The 18,541-nt window shown below is 39.1% G+C and overlaps 1 pseudogene; it reads left to right on the top strand.

The window, feature by feature from the left end:
• LOC124961428 (complement factor H-like) overlaps positions 1-18,541 on the top strand; it is a 119,067-nt pseudogene continuing 100,526 nt past the window's right edge.

Genomic DNA, 18,541 nt, shown 5'->3' with positions numbered 1-18,541 from the left:
ATGAGAGGCTCTGAGAGTGAAAGTCAAGCCACATGGAGACCCCTGGAAGGTAGGAAGCCAGGAATCACAATGTCTGCTGACGAAAGGTCCATGTAATGTGTCTTATTATAATAGATCCTAGTATGTAGGCACTATCTCTGTTGACTCTTCCTGGTCATGGTATCTGGCCTGACACCTCAGTTTACTGTACCTGGTGAAGTATCTGCTTGAAGACTCTGGTTACAGTATATAGTGACAATATATGGGTAGAATTTTGTTTATTGTATTTGGTCTCAGCATCTGACTAATGTGTCAGGTTATTATACCTTGTCAGAGTGACTAATTATTATCTCTGTTTTCTGTATGTGACCACAGTATGTGGTTTTGTAATTGGTCACAGTATTTGACTAAGATCTCTGGCAGCTGTTGCTTGTCATCATATCTGGGTATTGTCTGTGTTTACTAGATCTGGTCAAGGTCCCTTGCTAATGTTGCTGATTATTATAACTGGTCAGAATATCTAGCTAATGTTTCTGGCTATTGTAGCTGGTCATGTATGTAGCTAAGGTCTGTGGTTATTGTACTGGGTTATGGTATCTGACTCATGACTGTACGGGTCAGGCATCAGTATGTTGTCTCTATTTGATGTACCATGGGATCTGGCTAATATCTCTGGTTACTGTACCTCCTGACTGTATCTAGGTATTGTCTCAGTTTACTATACCTGGTCACAATATCAGGCTTTATTCTCTGGTTATTTTACCTTGTCATAGTAATTGTTAATGTCTCTGATTCCTCTATTTGGTCACAGTATCTGGGTAATGACTCTCTTAACTATATCTGGTCTTGGTATATGATCAATGTTCTGAGTACTGTAGGGTGTCAGGGTATCTGGGTATTGTGTGTGTATACTCTGCCTAGTGTTGATATCTGGTTAATGTCTCTGGTTACTAGTCACAGTATTGGGCGAATGTCTGTGGTTCATGTACCTGGTCACAGGAAGTGGATATTTCTCTGGTTTATGTACTTGATCACCAAATCTGGCTAAATAGAGTCTCTGATTATTGTACCTTGTCAAGGAGGTTGCTAATGGCTTTGGTTTTTGAACTTGTTCCTACTTCTGGCTAATGTCTCTGGTTATTCCTCCTGCTCACCTTATAGATAAGGACTCTGTTTACTATACCTAATGTCTTGGTCAGTTTTTTCATTGCTGTGAATGAAAGGATTGGACCAGAACAATTATAGAGGAGGATAAGCTTATGTGGGGGCTCATGGTTATATAGGTCTGAAAGGCCATATGAGGTCAGTTCCATTTCTCTGGGCTTGAGATGAAGGGACATTATGGTTGGAGAGGCTGTTGGAGGGAAGCATCTCATATCTCTGTGATTAGGAAGCAGACAGAGGAGTCTTCACTCTCCAAATACAAAATATATACCCCAAAGTCACACCCTAGTTCCAATCTCCTCCAGCCACACCCTATCCTGTCTGTTGCCACTCACTTAATCCCATCAGAGGGTAAGTCACTGATTAGGCTAAGGCTCTCACAACTCAATCATGTCTCCTCTGAACCTTCTTGTATGGTCTCACATGTGACTTTTGGGGGGCACCTCATATCCAACCATCACACCTAGTCATGGTATTTTACTGGTCACAGTGTCTGGAAAATGTCTCTGGTTACTGTACTGAGGTCATAGTATATGAGTATTTATCTGGTTACTGTTTCTGGTCACAGTATCTGGTTAATGTCTCCCATTACTCTACCCAGTCATGGTATCAGGGTAATGTCTGTAGTTAGAGTACTTTGTCACAATATATGATTAATGTCTGGTGACTATATCTGATCACAATAACTGGATATTTTTCTGTGTGCCATACTTATTCAAAGAGTCTGTCCCATTTCTCTGCATAATATACTTGGTCATGGTGTCTGACCAACATTTCTGGTGACAGTAGCTATACAGTGTATCTGGCTACTGTCTATGTTTACTATGCCTGGTCAAGGTTCTGGCTAATGTCTCTGTGAATGCCTTTGCTTATTGGAGCAGGTTGAGGTACACGGTATTGTTTCTGCTTACTGTTCCTACCCACAGAATCTGACTAAGTTCTCTGTTTACTGTACCTAGTCTTTATTTTTGGCTCTCCACTCTAGTTACTGTATCTGGTCACCATACCTTGTGAATATTCAGATTACTATACCTGATCAGGATATCTGGCCAATGTATCTGTATCCTGGACCTTTTCATGATATCTGGCTAATGACAATGGTTACTTTCCTTGGATACAGTGTCTGGGTAATGACTGTTTACTGGTTCTCTGTGTCTTCCTAAAGTCTCAGCTACTGAACCTGGTCATGGTATCTTGCTAATGTCTCTGGATAATATATCTGGTCATGGTGTCTTATTAATACTTTTGCTTACTGTAGCTCCACAATTCATTAATTTTTATCACTGGTAACTATACCTGGCTGTGGTATCTGGGCAGTACCTCTTCTTACTGTAACAGGTTAAGTTATGAAGTATTATGTCTGCTTACTATTCCTGGCCACAGAATCCTCATTTTCTTTACCTTGTTTTAGCATCAGCTTTTTGTGTGCATTTACTGTACCTGGAGCTGGTATTAGGGTGTTGTTCTCTGTATACTGTATCTAATCTCAGTATTAGGCTTATGCCTATGGTTACTGTACTGCGTCATGGTATCTAGATACTATTTTTGGCTCCTCCACCTGGTCATGATATCAGGATGATATGTCTGGTTACAATACCTGGACATGACATCTGGCTAATGTCTCTGTGTATTGTACCTGGCACAGTAACTGAGTATTGTCTCTGTTTAGTGTCTTGGGTATGGTGTCTATATATTGTCTCTGGTCACTGTTTATGGTTATTGAATTTGGTTAATGTCTCTAGTTCCTGTACCTTATCATGGTATCTGGGTAATGTCTCTGATTTTTGTATCTTGTCACAGTATATGGTTACTGACTGATCATGGTATCTCAGTATTGTTCTGCGTACTGTACTTCATCAACTTGTCTGGATATGTTTCTGTATACTGTATCTGGTCACTATGCATAGCTAATGCCTCTGTTTACTGTACCTAGTCCAGGTATTTGCCAAATATCTGTGGTTATTGTCCCTAGTCATAGTCTCTGGTTAACACCTCTGTTTATTATAACACATTGAGGCATGAGATATGAGGTATGAGATACAACTTATTGTGTCTCCTTGCCATCCCCACCCAGACAATCTGCCTAAGGTCTCTGTTTACTATACCTAGTCATGGTATTAGGGTATTGGCTCTTTATTCTGTACCTGGTCATGGTATCTGACTAATGTCTCTGGTTACTGTATTTGGTCCCATTATTATATTGATATCTCTGCTTATGGTACACAGTCAAATATCTGGGTATTCTTGCTGGTCACTATACCTTGTCACAGTGTCTGGAAAATGTCCCTGCTTACAATACTGGGTCACAGTATCTGAATGTGGTGTCTATCTATTAAAGCTGGTCACAATACCTGACTCCTGGCTAATGTCTCCAGTTACTAAACATGGTGACATAATCCAACTAATGTCTCCTGTTTTTATTCCTGGTCACAGACCCTGGTTTATTTGTCTAATTAGTACATAAATGTATATGGTCCCTGTATCTGCTGTCATCTGGTTTCTAAACTTGATCACTGTATCTGGGTATTATGTCTGGTTACAGTTACTGGTTTCTGTGTCAGGCTAATGTCTCTCTATATTGTATACAGTCACAGTATGTGGGCATTTTCTACTGGTCACTGTATCAGGCCTGCTTACTCCTCTGTTGATAGCCTCTAGCACTTGGTTCAAGTTACTTTACCTGGTTACAGTAGCAGATTAATGTCTCTGGTGAGTGTATCTGGTCACTATATCTGGGTTTTATGTCTGCTTATTGTACCTGGTAATGGTATCTGACAAAGGTCTCTGGGTACAAAACCTGGTCATGATATCTGGCTGTTTTGAGTTACTGTACATGGTCAGGTTATCTGACTAATACCTTTGGTTACCATACCTGTTCCTGGAGTCTGGATAATTTCTGGTTTGACTACCTTCTCGTGGTTTCTGTCTTTTGTCTCTGGTTCCTGCACCCAGTGTCAGTAACAGGCTATGGACTGTAGTGGCTGTACCTGGATATGATATCAAGCATTGTCTCCAAATGGTTTCTGACTCATGTCTCTAATTGCTATAGTTGGTCACAGATTTGCATATTATCACTAGTTACTGAATTTGTTAATGGTGTCTAGCTAAGGTCTTCAGATATCGTACCTATTCATGGTATCTGTGTATTTTCTCTGTATACTGTACCTGGTCATGGTACCTAACTAAGTTCTTTCATTACTGTACTTGGTCAGAGTATTTGAATAATGATTCTGTTAAGTTTACCTATTCTCAGTATCTTGCTAATGTCTCTGGTTACCATACCTGGTCACAGTAATTGCCTAATTTCTACTATACCTGATCATGGTATCTGGCTAATGCCTCACCTTATCATAATAGGTCACAATATCACAGTCTCTGCTTACTATTGCTGCTCATGTATCTGGCTAAGGTCTCTGTTTACTGTACATTGTCACAGTGTTGTGTTAATGTATCTGTTTACTATACATGGTAACTATACTAAAGTATTGTTTCTGTTTCCTTTCTCTGGTCATAATAGCTGGTTAATGTCTCTAGTCAGACATTATCTAACTATTATTCTGGTTACAGTATGTACTCAGAATACTTGGATAATGTCCAGTTTGTGGATCAGGTCATGGTGTCTCTCTAACATCTATGATGACTATACCTGCTTTTAGAATCTGGATTTAGTCTCTACTCACTCTACATGGACATGGTATCTGATTATTTTCTCTGGTAACTGCTTCTGGTCATGGTACATATTTGTTATTTGTGGCCTTGGAATCTGGCTGATATCTCTAGTACCTGGTACATATCTGGTTTGAGGATTAATCTGAACGGTCAACTTGTTGGGATTACGAGATGCCTAAGATTCAGAGGCTTCTGCAGGTCTCAGTGAGGTTATTTCTAGGAATGATAGGCCTGTGGGACAGTGAACTGAGGTAAAGGCTCACTGTCAGTGTGGGCAGCACAGTCCAATAGGTTGGGGACTTGGATGGAACAAGAGTTGGAAGAACAAGGAAGCAACAGCAGAAGCAAGCTCGATTCTTCTTCAGAGGGTTCGTGACTACTACTGTGATCACCTGAGACATCAGAATCTCGCCCCTTCATTTTCCAATGCAGACTGACCAGCAACTCTACGGGGAGTTTTCTGGCCTTTGGTCCAGGACAGGGGTGACATCATTGATTTCTTTGTTCTGAGACTCTAGTTTCATGGAATGTGCAACTACTCTCTCTCCAGCTCTCCAGCCTACAAATGGTCACTGTGGAACCATCCAGATTCTAGATGTCTAAGCCAATCTAATTATTCCTGTTTTTATAACCATACATATATCCTATTTCTTCTATTCCTCTAGAGAAGTGGACTGATACATTTTGCTAGTTTTTTAGTTACTGGTCATGGTATCTGGTTGTTGTCTCTGTGTAGTATACCTGGTCACAGTATCTCTGTAATGTCCCTGTTTAGCGCACTTGTTCACAGTATCTGGATAATATCTTTGGCTAGTGTATCAACTCACAGTATCTGGGTATTTTCTGTGTTTTCTGTATGTGAACATAGCATCTGTGTATGTTTTTGAAAATTGTACAAGGCCACCGTAGATGATTACATTTCAGGTTACTCTACCATGTCACAATATCAGAGTCGTATTTTTGTTTACTGTCCATGATTATTTACCCGTATTGGTTTGTGCTTCTGGCAAAAGAGAACAATATGGCAGAGGGCAAGTACTGTAGAAATGATTGCCTCATTGTGGCCAGTAAGCAAAGATTAGGAGGAAGGAAAGGAGGGAAGCTAGGATAAATGACAAAATGTACCCTCATGGGCATTCCCCCAATGATCTATATCCTTCAACCACGAGTACCTTCTGAAGTTTCTACCCATCCCAATAGCCCATTGAGTGATAGATCCATTTTCAGTCTCATAATGTATTTATGAGGTCAGAGCCCTTATGTTCCTGTCTTCTGCTCAAGGTCTAATCTCTGAGCTATGCTGCTATGGGTACCAAGTCCTCCATTTGTGGGAGAAATGTAAGAGCCATAGCATAACATTCTGCCCACAGCCCCCAAAACCAGTGTCTACAAGACATTGCTAACTGTGTTTGGTTAATCTCCAAGAGTTCTTGTAGTCAATAGTTTGAAAATGGCTCAAACATCCAAGTTCAAAGTCTCCATTCAAGACTCAAGACAAACCAGTGATTGTGTACTACCATGACACACATGTGCAGGATAAATGTTCTTCCCAAAGGAAGGAGTAGGAAAATGATAAACAGGAATGATTCAAAGCAAGACCTTCACAGGGTCAACATCAATTCCTGTAGGTCATGTCACAGGGTGACATGATGTTAGCACCAAAATTCTTTGCAAAAACTCAAAGTGCATAGAGAGCTTAATCGTTGGACCAGAATCCCTGCACCTGTTAAAAGTAAGCCCAACTCTGCACATGATGGCTTGGAAACCTACTTCCTCAACCACACTCTTAAAGCACAAGAAATAAAATCAAGAATCAATAAATGGGGTGGCATCAAACTAAAAAGCCTTTCCACAGCAAAGAAACCAATAGAGCCTATGAAGAGAGAGCTTATGGGAGGGGAGAAAATCTTTACCACTTGCACCTCAGATAGAGCATTAATCTCCAATATATATAATGAACTCAGAAAAATTAACACACACACACACAAAAAAGACACCCAAATAACCCAATCAGTAAATGGGCAAAGGAAATGAGCAGGCATTTCAAAGAAGAAATAGGAATGGCTAAAAATCATGAAAAAATATTTTACATCTCTAGCAGTAAGAGAAATACAAATTAAAATGGATATTTCATTTCACTCCAGTCTGAATGGCTATTATCAATAATAGAAGTAACAATAAATGTTGGGAAAAATGTGGAGGAAAAGGTTCAATCATACATTGCTGGTGGAACTGCAAACTGGTACAAACACTCTGGAAAGCAATAGGGAGATTCCTTAGAAAACATGGAATGGAACCACCATGTGACCCAGCTAAACTCCCTGGTTTAAAACCAAAGGATTTAAAATCTGCATTCTATAGAATTCTCAACAATGTTGAGAGCAGCTCCATTTGCAATAGCTAAGCTGTGGAATCAACCCAGGTGTCCTTCAACAGATGAATGCCTAAAGAAAATGTGGTATATATACACAATGAAATATTACTCATCCATAAAGAAGAATGAAACTATGGGATTTTCCAATAAATGTATGGAAGTGGAGACTATCATGCTAAGTGAAATAAGCCAATCCCAAACAGAAAAGCCTGAATGTCCTCTCTGATATGTGGATGGTAACACATAATAAGTGTGGGGGAGGGAAGAATAGAAGTTCACTGGATTAGACAAAGGGAATGAAGGGAAAGGGGGAAGAATGGGACCTGGAAAGACAGTAGAATGAATTGGACATAACTTTCCTATGACATATATGAAAACACAACCAGGGAACCTGCAGATCATGTACAACTGCAGTAATGGGATTCTAGTTAGAATACATTATGCTCCATGCATGTATAATATGTCAAAATACACTCTACAGTCATGTGCATCCAAAAAGAACAAATTAAAAAATCAGGTAAACCAAAATAAATAAATAAATAAATAAATAGCCACAAAGTTCCCACCCCTCTGTCCTTGCAAGGCCATTTTCTTGGGCTTGCTCAGCATTCTGCCTGCACTTTTCCTCAGTAGACATTCTGAATCCTGGCATCCTACCTTCTGGGGGTCTCCACTTCAGCTTGACATTCACTCTCAGCTTCTCCCAGATTCTTTTCATGCTATGCACTGCCTGTCTTCATAGGATTTTCTTAGACACATTGGTGAAAGTTTAGGGAATCTGGGACTCTTGTCTTCTGAGTTCACACCTGTAAAAAGAACAGCTGGAGGAAGACTCCTCACAGCAGCTTTCTTATATTCCCAGTACAAACAACTTGCCTTCCTTAATGGGACTCATTTCCTCAGCAACCATATCCTTCATGGTCTCAATTATATGCCTTTTATTTTATAAACAAACTTCAGTTTGAGAAATCCTTTTAAATATTTTTTGGTTTATTGTACACTAATGGGGTACAACTTTTCATTTTCTGGTTATATGTTAATTAGAGTATTGTGTAATCACAAATGTACATGAGGTAAGGATGTTTGTCTCATTCCTTTCTCTTTCCTTCTCCCTGCACCGTTCCCTCCTCTCAATTCCCTCTACACCATCATTCCTCCATTGTTAACTTACCCAATCCCCTGGTATTTATCAGAGAAAATGTTTGGTGTTTGGTTTTGGGAAATTGGCTTATTTCACATAGCATGATATTCTCCAACTCCATCCATTCACCTGCAAATGCCTTAATTTTGTTCTTTATTGCAAAAATATTCCATTGTGTTTATATAACACAGTTTCATTATGCATTCACCTATTGAAGGACACCTAGGTTCATTCCACAATGTAGCTATTTTGAATTAAGCTGCTAAAAACATTGGTGTGACTGTGTCACTGTAGTATGATGATTTTAAGTTTAGGAAATCTTTATGCTGTGTTTGATCTTTCTAACTGTGAACCTAGTTTAAAGCAGACAGAAATCTTGACTCCAAAACCTGAATACTGAGCAATTGGAAATATCCTCCACAAAATTAATGATTCTAGGGGCTGGGGTTGTAGCTTCAGTGGTAGAGCGCTTGGCTAGCATGTATGAGGCACTGGGTTTGATTCTCAGCACCACATATAAATAAGTAAAATAAAGGCCCATTGAAAAAACTATAAAAAAAATTAATGATTCTAGGACATTTCAACACAGCTCAACACAATGTCTCAAAGCACGGAAAAAACAAAGACTAGTTCTTTGCCAGAAGGTAGCACAAATCACATTGCCTCCAAATACGAAGTCCTAGTTTCCTGTGGACACCTCATCAACACAATTTGTACTCTTGTACTGCTGTTGGCATTCTGTAATCCTGTGCCAACACGAGTCTCACCTCTTAAGGTCCATGAAAGGAACTCTACATTTTACAAGTACATTTCTCCAAAATTTTCCAAGTACATTTCTCCAAACTTTCCCAAGTACTTCTGTTAAACCACATGCAAGTGTTATCAAACCAACTGGTAGAGGCAGTCACAGGAGTGACCCCAGTTCATTGTACCAGACTTCCATGATATTCAGATTGGGTTGCTTTGACAAAACACCTATGGTAAAACAGTAAAAATGTACATTTATTTGGTTGAAGATTTCAGTGCACAGGCCTTGTCTCCAAACTTGTACCTGCTTATAAAGCAGAATATAATAAGAGTGGGGAACTGGAGGATGAAGAAAGTAATCATCTAAAAGTAACCAAGGCAGAAGTGAGAGAAACAGGAAGGTGAGAAGCAGAAAACCTGCTCCCAGATAGCAAGTCCCAATGATTTCTTCCTCCCACTGGGCCCATGTCCTAATGTCTCTACCACTTCCCCATAGCCCACCAGGATACAAATCCAACAGTGGCTCAATCCATTAAGTACCTCATAGACCCCATGATCCTATCACCCTTGCAAGGTCCCCACCTCTCAACACAAAACCAGTAGGAAAAAAACCTTCAAGACATGAACTGCTGGAGATTATGAAGGTGCAGTTCATAGTGGGAGGAGTGTTCACATTGCTTAGAATATAAACTCAGTGCAGGCCTTGAGGTCAAATGACATTTCAGATCCATTCTCTTCCACTGGCCCTCAGAGTTACTGTGGAGATGTCAATATACTCTGGAAGTATGAGAGTTCATGCACATTCAAGAGGGATTATGGAGACCACATTGTGTGTATGTGGGTGTGTCATTGTGTTTAGCGACCAAGACCAAGAAAAACATGAGGTAGAGTGAATGTCTGCCCCACAGAATAAATGGGACACATTTTAACCTCAAGAACATGGATTGGACTTTTCCTGATACGTGAAGCCAATGGATCTTGTAAGAGTCAGACTCAAGTGCAGTTCACATGACCCATACAGTCATCTGATTGGGTGCTTTCGAGATCCCATCTGGTGACTGTTCTGAAGATGGGCCGGAGATGCTGGGTGGTGCAGAGCACCTGCTGATGTAGTTCACTGGGGGAACCCTCGGGAATTCTAGATATTCTTCCGAGTCTGTCTAAAGAGCTGTGTGTGTGTCACCCTAGGTGAAGTGGGTGCAAGGAGGGTGGGTGGCATCATGCTTGTGTGAGTCCGACCCATGTACTGTGTTGTGGGGAATAAGGAGAGTGTCCTGAGGGTGATAGGGAAGGAACTGAGCTAGGAGGCTTCCCTTGACTGGGCCCAGTGACCACAAGGACACAAGAACCTCCAAGCCCCTGTTTCAGTGGGTCGCCTGCCAGGGCTCCCTTATCCCTTGTTCTCTCTAAGCACATTTGGAACCAGGGCCCCTGTACTTGCTCTTCCTTCCACCTGGAACACACTACTTGTGTTCTGTCCTGCCTCGATGCTCTTCCTCTCTGGTTTCTGTAGCCCAAAAACCAGATGGCGGTTTCTCTGCACTCTGGCACGGCCCATCTTGGGACAGGAGCATTTCATGTGTTTTCACTCTGGGCGACTCCCGAGACGGGAGGACTGCCCATGTCAGGGCACCGTGGCCTTCCTCCAGCTCCTCTGGCCATCAGACCCTCCCTGAAAGCTGCTCTTCTTTCCTGCTGGGCTGAGGTCTGCAGGCAGAAGTTCTAGTGGCCTTCCCTTTCCTTTCCATCATGTCCTACAGCTCTTTCTCTCTGGTCGCCAGAGGTTCCCTTCAACATCCAGAAGGGGTCCCTTGCTCATGTGGATCTCCAGGGTGTGATGTCATTCACATTCTGTGCTGTGCTCCCAGGCAGCTCCAGGCATCCCCCTGGGGTACCTGTTGTCACATTTTTCCTCGTGTACAAATGTGTGTCAGCTCACCTAGACTGATCCCTGGAGGGTTGGACCTTACTAAGCTTGTTTTCTTAATGATGATCTGGAAAACACAGGGCTGCTTTAAATACTTCTGATGATGTGGACTGTCCCCAAGCTCCCTCTGTCTTTATGCAGCTGGGAATTCCTGTGTGAAGTCTTTGTGTTCATCCCACACGAAGTCGGGTCAATCCTAGGTGTGACCAGGTGCCTGAGCTCCTGCTCCTCAGCTGTGGTTCTTTCACAGTGTGTTTTCCTCCTGATTTCCTATTTCATAATAAGAAAGTTTCATAATGAGTCATTGATCAGAATTTAGTGTATCATGAGTTTTATAAGGGGGCAATTTGCATCTTTTTTTAGCTAGATACTATCAGAATATAAATTGTGAAAAAAAGAATAGAAATCAAGAAGTAGGGATGGATATCTTCATCATTTCATTTAAAGAATATTAAATACTACTAAATGGATTCACATTTAATAAGATAAATGGAAATAATCATTCCTAGAAAATCTTAATTAACCTTGGATATTATACCAGAAAAATCTTTGAACACATTGAAACAATTCTTTTTTCCAATATCTGTTTATGCAGATGTTCTAAAAGGGAGGTTTTTCAAAATTAAACCTACCTTACAGTATCAAATATATAAATTACAAAGGTTAAAATATTCTGAGATTATACACCATTACCCCAAATCTTCACTAAGAACATTACTTTTATGTCTAGGAGTGAAGTCTTTGATATAAAAAGTTGACAACCTAAAACACAGGTAGACCTAAAAGATCTCAGCTAAAATAAATTAGTGAGTGCCAGAATACATATGAAGTTCCCTGAATCACTTCTAAGTCATACTATGCTTTAAGTGTGTGTGTCAGGGGAGGGAAGATTTACTTATGTACATTTACCAAGCTAGTAATTCTGAAAAGAAAAAATTATGATGTATCATTTTTCTCAGAGGTTTTGATTCCTTTTGAAATGAAACCACATCAGTTGCTTCAAGAAATAATAAAGTTAAATTTTGTATATCATCTTTAGAAAGTATTAAATAAAATTCATAAATATTTTTAATGAATACGTATTTCTTCTCTTATATCACAACTATTAAAGCTGACACCTTAATTCTCCAAATGCCTTTCCAGTTTTCTAAAATAAGTAATACTCATCTGTAATTGTCTATTTTATTACTAGCATCAGATAAATGCTTATATAAAATGGAATTGAGAGAAATTTGAATAAACTTTTTAGAACATTTAAACGATAAGTAAAAGGTCACGTAGGAAAATATTTTTCATTTATAGGAACTATTTCAGGACAATGATTTATCTTTGATCTTAGGCTATTTTGATACAGTACACAAATAAATTCTTATGTTCTTGGGATGAGACTTACTACTATTGTCATTTAAATTACATTAGAAATGAAATCCTCAATTTTATTATGCATTAGAATCTTGTGACATGCCAGTATTTGAGAATGCTAGAACCAAAAGTAATGCCACCTGGTTTAAACTCAATGACAAGTTTGACTGCAAATGTGATGTTCCATTTGAAAACAGATTAAAACATGCCAAAGGATCCATAGTACATAAGGCCAATGGATGGTCTCATAGCCCATATGTTATTGTAAGTACTGTTTCAGAAATTCTTTTTGTTTTCAATATAAAAAATAAATGTGCATGTGTTCTATTTTTTAAAAATTTGAATTACCTAGAAACATTTTTAAGGACCAACATAAAAATCACAATGGTCCTTCTGATTTAACAACTTGGAGGAAAGGGTGTTTTCAACATTAAAGATAGTAATGTGTTTCTAAAGCAGTGAAATAAATTAATGCCTCTTGTAGGCCATATACAAAGGATTGTTTTGGTTAGTAGATTGAATAGTCCATGTAACTTTTTTTGTCATATTTCTGTCATGTAATACAGACAATGCGATTTAATTACATTATTATGATGGTTCTGGCTTCTTTAATGTGTCTAGTAAGAAGACTGTAAAACTGGGGTGGATTTGTCAATATGGAGCTCCTATCGGAAGTACTGGGTTTGTTGGCAACAAGACCACACAATTTTGTAACAGGAGGAAGGAAAGAACATGGGTGTGTAAATCTAATGGTGGAAACAATCAGAAACTGATGGTTCTATTGTATTTTGAAATATGAGAAAAGGGCATTGAGATTGAATAGTGCCTGAGGCAAAGAGGATGAGGAGCACTAGTAGAGTTTCAAGGCTTGAATTAAAATGGTGGCAGAATATATCATATCAGGAGACTTGATTGTCAGCATGGAGGAGCCACTCAAATTTAATTCATTTGGGATATCAAGAAATTCCTTTTGTAAGATAGGAGAAAATGATAACACAAACCCAGGTCTGCCTTTCTAGAATTTTCATTGCAGTATTGGAGAATAAAACCAAAATCCAATGAATTAAGGTGAATAATAAACCAATTAATTAAAATAGTCCAAGTATATTTTATATACCACCATTCAAAGAATCAAAAAAAAAATCTAATGACTCAGAAAATAGGAGGCAACTGAAGCAAGGAAATGTTGAAAAATGTTCACTCTAAAGGGTTTGTGAATTTAGATAATTCAAAGATAGTAAATCCAGGAATCTGAACTGAGAAGGCGAGAAAGATATATACTAATATTAGAATAGACAAGGGCTGGATCACAAAACCTTAGTTTTTTTTCTACATGAGAGAGAGGCTTTTAAAATGATCTCTGTAATTATAAGGAGATCCATGCTTTGTGCAGCTAGAAGATTTTACAATACCAAGTGACCATCTTCATAAAAGGGCTGGGGCATTAGCTCAGTGGTAGAGTGCTTGGCCAGCCCAAGGCTCTAATTTTAATTCCCCACACTGCAAAAATAAATAATATAAATTAAGAATGCAAGAGTTATGAACATGTGATTCTCATGGCCTTTCCAATATCACTAGACATGACTGGAAAATGTGAAGCTGTGAAGAAAAGGAGAGAAATTAGGAGCGACATGATAGCAACGGAAACTGTTGCTGTTGTGCAGATATTGTTACCGCCTGCAGCAACAATTGCACGGGTATTTATCAGAGGTGGACTGGAAATGAACTACTTCTATTATCTTTCTCTTTAGTGTGCTGCTTTCTTGCTTGTTCACTTGTTCCCTAGCTTATAGAGGAAGAAAGGGTTTGAGAGGAGAGAGAGAGAGAGGCTTTGCATAAGAGAGAAAGAGAGACTTTGCTTAAGAGAGAGACTACACTTTCAGAGATCTATATCTTCTTAAAGTCCTGCATCCTGCAAACTAAAGGTGCGTGCTATCAGTGTGCTTCTTTTGTGATCTGCCATCTGCCTTCTGGGATCTATCAGAGGTGCTGCTTATACGATGGTGCTTCCTATAGGTGTGTCTTATATACCTAAGGCAGCCAATCATTTTAGGATTAAGTAGCATGGCTGGAGCATGCACTACGGTACTAATTAAGAATGAGGAACATCTGTTGACCACTAGCACAAAGGAGACATTAATTAGGCAAAAGTAGATCACACTGTGTTAGCACTAATTATGTGCCACACCTCTTAGCTCAATGCCAGCTGCCACCTTAGGGTTACCCAAACATGTCTTCTGCAGGAAACTAATTGAGTGAAAGTAACTTTTTACTGCCAATTTTAGAAAGATTCATGACCAAGTGAACACACAGTTTTCTAGGAGAGTGTAACTCTCCAAAAAGTGAATATATGACAGCTTAGTATTCTTGCATCAGCCATGTAGGAGAAAACTGCATATAGATTGACAGATATTCAAATGTCCTGGGAGTTCTTTTCTATGAGGAGATGTTTATGTTATTATCATAAACCACTTAAGCAAACAGGTTTATAGATATCTTGAAGTAAATACCTTACAGTAAAAAATCCTTACTAATATTTCCATATGTCAGTACTAAGTTATATGATTTTGACTGGTAGACAAAGACAAATGATTCTCCTCCCATGTTGGTTCATTCACATTTCTCTTTAAATTGCACTTTTAGTTATTATCTCTATAGAAATCCAACAGTTGTTTAATACTCAACAGTCAAAATCATTTTTTATTAAGGCAGTGCTTAATTTTTTATTAAGTATTTTTAATACTCAACAGTCAAAATCATTCTTATTAAGGCAGTGCTTTCTATAATATGATGAAATCTAGAATTTATATATAATGGACACAAAATAAACACACATATCCACACACATACAAAATAACTTTTAGGTTTGGGAAATTTTCTGATATTATTTCATTGAGAAGATTGTGGATTCCTTTGATTTGTATCTCTGAGCCTTCATCTAACCTGATAAATCTTCAATTTGGTCCTTTCAGGTTATCCCATATTTCTTGGAAGTTGTGTTTATAGTTTCTTACCATTTTTCTCCATAGTCCACTTTATATTCATTATTTTGTATTTTGGGATTGGGGATGTTGCCCAGTGGTAGAGTACTTGCACAGCATGCATGAAGCCCTGGGTTTAATCCCCATACTAAAAAAAAAAGTAAAAATTATATATTTTGTCTTCATTACGTGAAACTGTCAGGGGTGGACTCTGAGGGCCCCAGAGCCGCACCCTGGCCTGATCTCTAAGATGGCGCCTGGCAGCTTGCCAGAATAAGCTGTACTCCTAAACAAGTTTAAGGAAGTGACTCTGGTTGGCTGTTGTACATGAGGTGATCCTGGTATCTGCCTGGAGATTGTTCCTTGATAGGCTGACTTTCCTGGTAGTCTACTCTCTGATAGGCTGATGTTCTCGATATAAGTCTGAGATTGCGGAATAAACTCCTTTTGGTTCCTGTAATCAAGAAGAGCGTAGCTGTTGTGATTGTCCCCACGGGCGGTGGGTGATCATAAGTGGTGCCGAAACCCGGGAACTCGAGTTACAAAGAAGGAACTGATCAGGTAAATACAGGGTAAGTAAAGTACAGGATGGCCAAGGTTAAAGTTCACGGAATAAGCGACAGAGTTAAAGTTCGTGGAATAAACAATGGAGTTAAAGTTCGTGGAATAAGCGACGGAGATTGAGTGTTTGTAAGTGCTTTTGCTTTTGTTTTGCTAGTTAAAGTGCTTTGCATTCTGTTTATTTAATAGAGAAATATGGGCACTGAAATGTCACGAATGCACATGGAAGGTCCCTTAAAGGATTTTCTCCGGGCCAATGGAATTCCTCTTGAAACTAAAACAGCCCGAAACTTTTAACATCCCTACAGACCTAAAAGGTCCCTTACCTCCTGATACTGTTGGAATTTTATTAGGTAGGAGCTCTAGTGCACTCAGGGGACTTATAGTTATCCCTGGAGTTATTGACTCTGATTTTACAGGAGAAATTAAGGTTCTTGCACATTCTCCTCAAGGAATTATCTCCATATCACCTGGGGATCGCATTGCTCAGCTTTTGATTATTCCCAGCCTTCATAATAATTTTCCATCAACCACACAGCAACCAGGGGAAATGCAGGTTTGTGATCTTCTGGAGTTGATTTTGCCTGTCTTACCATGGACTTAAAAAATAGGCCAATGCTTAAAATAAAGATTAAAAATAGAGAATTTTCAGGACTCCTAGATACAGGAGCTGATACTAGCATTATTACCCTAAAAGATTGGCCAAAAGAATGGCCTCTACAAGTAGCGGAACAAACCCTGAGGGGATTGGGTGTAGCTACTAGCCCACAAAGGAGTAGTTCTGTATTGACATGGAAAAACGATGAGGGCCAACAGGGAATATTTCAACCTTATGTCTTAGACCATTTACCTGTTAATTTGTGGGGCAGAGATATTCTCATGCAAATGGATTTAGTACTCATTACAGAAGGCCATTATAGCCAAAAGGCTCAAAATCTTATGATAAAACAAGGTCATAAATGGGACAAGGGACTTGGCCGATATGGCCAGGGAAACACCCAGCCAATTAGTGTTAAGGGCAATCAAGGTCACCAAGGCTTGGGTTTTTCCTTGGGGCCACTGAACAAAAGTATGTAAAAATAACTTGGAAATCCAATGCACCAGTGTGGGTCTCTCAGTGGCCCCTGACATTAGAAAAACTTAAGGCAGCCCAAGAACTGATACAACAACAGTTAGCTGCAAAACATATTAGGCCTTCTACTTCTCCTTGGAATACCCCTATTTTTGTCATAAAAAAGGAATCAGGAAAATGGAGGCTCCTTCATGACTTAAGAGCTATTAATACTACTATGCAATCTATGGGGCCAACTCAGGGCTTCCAGTCCTTACTGCTTTACCAAAAGATTGGCCTACAATAATTATAGACATAAAAGACTGTTTTTTCTCTATTCCATTACATCCTCAGGATTGTGAGAGATTCGCTTTCACTCTCCCAGCTCTAAATCATCAACAACCTAATCAGCAATATGAATGGGTTGTTTTGCCACAAGGTATGGCCAATAGCCCCACTATGTGTCAAATTTATGTTGATCAGGCGTTAAAGCCAATTCGACAAAAATACTCCAAACTTATTATCTATCATTATATGGATGATATATTATTATGCCACTCTGAGGAAGATATTTTAAAGGATATTTACTCTGAATTAATAGAACAACTCAAATTATGGGGACTCATTATAGCCCCTGAAAAGGTTCAAGTTGGTACTACACAAGAATTCTTAGGAGCCCAATTAAGCAGGGCTGTAGTAAAGCCACTAAAAACTGTCATCAGGGTAGAGCATCTAAAAACATTAAATGATTTTCAAAAGCTACTAGGGGATATAAATTGGATTCATCCATATTTGAGGCTTTCCACAGGAGAACTACTTCCTCTTTTTAATATCTTACAAGGGGATCCCCATCCCACATCTCCCAGAGAGCTCACTCCTGAGGCGCGTCTGGTTTTGAATATTATACAAAAAAGATTAGATGAGGCCCAGGTAGATCGTATTGATCTCTCTCAGCCATTACAATTCATTGTTATTCCTAACAAGAAACTACCCACTGGAGTCTTTTGGCAAGAGGGTCCCTTGTTTTGGGTCCATCTAGCCTGTTCACCCAATAAAATTCTTTTACCCTACCCTGAAGCAGTAGCTCAAGTAACCTTAAAGGCACTTAAATCATGTTTGGAATTCATCCAGCTACTATCATTATTCCCTATGATAAGCATCAGCTTTCTAGGTTATATAATTTCATGGATTCTTGGACTGTTGTTAGATGCGCCACTCAAGCTAACTTTGATATTCACTATCCTAAATATCCTTATATACAATTTTGTAGTAATAATTCTGTAATATTCCCAAGAGTTACCAGACAGCAACCTATTCTTAAGGCTCCTGTGATTTTCACTGATGGATCCAAAACAGGGACTGGAGCTATTTGTTATCAAGATAAAGTCCAAACATTCCTTTTCCCTAACTCTTCTGCTCAACAAACAGAACTCTTAACAGTTCTTGAAGTTTTTAAAATGTTCCCTAATATTCCATTCAATGTTTACTCAGTTTATATGTAATTCAAGCTCTCAGTAACTTAGAATGTGCAGGGCTTATTGCCTTCAAACTCTACTATTTTTCATCCTTTATGGACTTTACAACA

Source organism: Sciurus carolinensis, chromosome 12 (genome assembly GCF_902686445.1).
Source record: "Sciurus carolinensis chromosome 12, mSciCar1.2, whole genome shotgun sequence".
Lineage (NCBI taxonomy): Eukaryota > Metazoa > Chordata > Mammalia > Rodentia > Sciuridae > Sciurus > Sciurus carolinensis.
Note: the sequence above shows the minus strand (reverse complement) of the source record. Positions and strands in the feature narration are given on the sequence as shown.